This window comes from Camelus dromedarius, chromosome Y, assembly GCF_036321535.1.
Source record: "Camelus dromedarius isolate mCamDro1 chromosome Y, mCamDro1.pat, whole genome shotgun sequence".
Lineage (NCBI taxonomy): Eukaryota > Metazoa > Chordata > Mammalia > Artiodactyla > Camelidae > Camelus > Camelus dromedarius.
In genome coordinates, this window is record NC_087473.1 from 6,783,411 (window position 1) to 6,787,318 (window position 3,908).

General features: G+C 32.9%; 1 pseudogene; it reads left to right on the plus strand.

Annotated features, from left to right (window-relative positions):
* The first annotated feature begins 1,199 nt into the window (after window positions 1–1,199).
* Window positions 1,200–2,750, plus strand: LOC135320342 (heat shock transcription factor, Y-linked-like; annotated as a pseudogene).
* Window positions 2,751–3,908: the final 1,158 nt, after the last annotated feature.

Sequence of the window (3,908 nt, forward strand, 5' to 3'; positions counted from 1 at the left end):
TTGAATTTGGCTTATGTTTAATGGAATTATTTTCTAAATAAAAAATATAACTTTTGGTAGAACTGGATTTACTACAGTTTACTGATAGAGAACATATATATTATTTAAATTTAGAGCACAAAATACTTGCCTTAAAATGCTATATTATACTAACAATGCAAACTGTTTCAGGACCGAGAAACAAAAGGCATTCTAAAAAGATTTTAGCTGGTCTTTTCAACACAAAACCACATTTACTGTTATTTGCTTGTTTGTTTGTTTGCCGCTTAATGGAGGCACTGTGTATGGAACCCAGGATATTGGGCATAAGTTTATTTATCAACATCATTTTGGAACACTTAACAGGAGCCACGAGTGTGGATTATAAAGATGAATAGAAAATTTATTCCTTGTAGGGACTGAAAAACCTCTGAATGAAAGAATGGCAAAAATAAACATTTGTAAGTATACAATATGATTTTCTCTTTTGTAATTATAAGCTAGAATATTAAATTACATTTGTTTTTCTTATAATGCTGATTTACAATTAAAAAAAAATTCCCCTTTTGGGATTTCTTAAATTTGATTGATTATTATAATCAAATTTTATTTCATAAATATTTACAATTCATTTATAAACATACCAAATAAACTGAGATTTACCCTGCTCATTTTTGAATATACAGATACTTAATTTAAAGCACATAGTTAAGTAATTACTTCCATATCAAAATCAAGTTATGTTTTATTTTATTTATAAATGATAATGAAATAGTAATAATTTTTTGTAAAGGTTTTACACAAATTTCAATTTAAATTCCAAAACTTTAAAATTACTTTATTTATTTAGTGCATTATTTATACTCTGTTCACAACTCTGGTATAAATTTGTGTACAAAAGGTAGGAGAATGTTTTTATTCCATAGAACCCAAATTTAATTCATTTAATAAGATGTGGGAATAATATTTGCAGATCACACTGTAAAAATAAACATGATATATGTTTCAATTTAACTGGGTGAATGAGAAGTAAACACTGGCTGAAAGTTACACTTGGCTTGCTAGGAGACCAGTCATTTTGTGATGTCACAGCTTCTCAGGTTGGAACCACTGTGATGGCCTAGCAGTTTATGTGTGCAGGCCTGCCAAAACAGCATTTGAAGCTGCAGTGCTCAAAATCATGCAGATTAGGAAAGGAGCTGTAGAAAATGTTATTATAGATGGCACATGTTTCTTCAGAAACTCAAGATGTGTCTCCTAAAGATGGACCAACTGGTTCAGGAAAGTCCAGTAGATCTCTATTGTGTAATCAAACATTCTCTGGGGACTTGGACTTGAGGTCTATGATTGAAGAAAATGCTTTTCAGACTTTGTGTGAAGAATCCTTGATAAAAAGACCATGTTACACACATTGTGTCTCTGAACCAGATGAAGATACTGATTTTTGTTCTCTGACATTTCCAAGAAAACTCTGGAAAATGGTTGGGAGTGACCAAATTCAATCCATCTGGTGGGGTGATAATGGAACTTCCATAGTGATTGATGTATTTGTCTTTAAGAAGGAAGTTTTGGAAAGAAAGACCCCTTTCAGAATATTTGAAACTGGAAGTATGAAAAGTTTAGTTGGACAGCTTAACCTTTACGGGTTTAGTAAAGTGCGGCAGAATTTTCAACGATCTACTTGTCTAGCTGACTTTATGGCAGAAGAAAAAGAAGTCTCTGTTTTAAGCTAGGTATTCAGAAATTTTGGTCACCACTTCATTACTTATATATAAATATTTTTTTTGTACATCAATCTATGGTTATATAAATGTAAAGCTAGATTTTGAAAATTATATAAAACTACTAAAGCTAAAATACTTTATTTTTTCTAAAAAATGAGGACAGTGCATTAAGTATTCAAGATTATGAGAAACTTTGCAAGCAAATATGAATCTTAACAGAAATCTAAATAAAGGTATTAAAGCTGCTTTTAAAAAGGGGCATTCACCTTTACTGAAAATGCTAATGTTTTTAATTTGATGACTATGCTATTTAAATGTGTATTTTCCAAGTAAGGAATTTCAAATATAGTCAGCAATGTTCATATTTTGATTATATTATCTTTGTATAGTAAGCGTGAAATCTGAGGTTTTATAGATTTGGTTTATTGTAGTCTTGATTTTGGTTTAAAGTAATACTAAAATCTTTCCACTTTGTTTTTAACTGCAGTTCTATCATAATCCAAATTTTAAATGAGGCTGTCCCCAGCTTTTAGTGAGAATAAAAAGAAGAGTTGGGATTAAAATTGCTTCTCTGGTATCTTCATTGGCTCAAGATTTCAACAAGAAGCCCTTTAAAGCAGGGGGTAATGTGGATAATCATAATTCTGGATTTGTGGCTGACACTAGAGGAGGAAGTGCATTTTTACCTTCTGAAATTTAAACATGCCTCTAAAAAGAAAGCCCTCTACCAGCCACAAAATTGGTGATAGAAATACCCGATGAGAGGTGATTTTTCTCCTGCATCATCAATGTCAGTTAGACCAGCAGAACTAATTGCAGTGGAAAAATGTGCTATTTTAAATCAGTTGACCACTTTCCACGTGCACTCACAAAACAGCTACACTGAAGCAAATGGCCGTGTTGTGAATTTCATTACAACTACATTCTACTTCTCAATACAGCAACTTATCTCCCAAACAGAGAAATTATATTATACTGATGGTGGAGCCTTCTACTTTTCCAAATAGATATCACAACATATCGGCCAATGAAGGTTCTTTTTCTTAACTTCAAGCAGAGAGCAACACACGGTTTCCAGTGCCAGTGTTAGCTGGTACTTCAGCTAACTCTCTTTCACGGCCAACTCATCAGCCAACTGCAGTTTATGAATGTCATCGTAATTAAAACTGATCTCCCAGAGAACTACCAGATTATGCAGGGTAACAAAGATTATAATTGATGTTGGCAAATGTCGACAAATATCTGCATTTTTTTTATTTGAACAATAGACATACATGTGTACCTTTATTTTCCTTATATTTTTTTAAATTCAGTTAAAAGTAAAATGGGAGATGAAATTACCATTTGAAAAAAAAGTGATATTTGATTGATATAATCATTTCCTACTACAATATGGGAGTAAATTTGAATAATTTCTTGTAAGGAAGAAGAGAAATGTTAGAATTTGGGAAAAGACTAAAACATGTAGAGAGTGAAAATTACTAACTGGCTTCTGTTTCATCCAGGAAAGTATTAAATGTGTTGTTAGGATAGGTTGGAAGAGGAGATAAATGCAGGAACCGGCCCAGGTATTATGGTCTCAATTATGTCGTCCCTGGAATCATAAAGTTCACATGATGTACTCTCAGATGGCATATTCATCATGTGGAAGAATTTAAGAAGTAATTTTACCTATGGTCTTCTTTGTGTCACAAAGCATTCCAACTGGTGTTTTCATTTCATCCCCTCAAGAGTCTACACTATATTTTCTGGTGAATACTTTATGTTGCTTTTATGTTGCATCCAAAGACAAGCTTACGTCCTCCGGGTGGCAATTAATGCCTCTCAAACTCTAAGCTCACTAACTCAAAATAGTTTAGTCATTTCTTTATAGATCTGGCATCTGACTACCTTGGCATACCTTTATGTTTCACTGTATCTGGAGATACATCCAGTCAAATGCTTGTCAGCTATGTTAACTACAAACTCACAACATTTTTCCAGCTCATCCTTGGACTTAGGATGTCCTCCTTTTACCTACTTAGACTTTCCCAGTCTCAGCACAGAAACCACCTACTCCAGATGTTTTCTGTCTATCCCCCTTTCCTTGTCTAACTTGGTTACCAGCACAGTAAGCACAGCACATGACACAGGATGCATTTTAGTATTTAGTGCATGAAAAATGCATGTTGACTTTAAGCAAAATCTACTTTCTGAAACAACAAA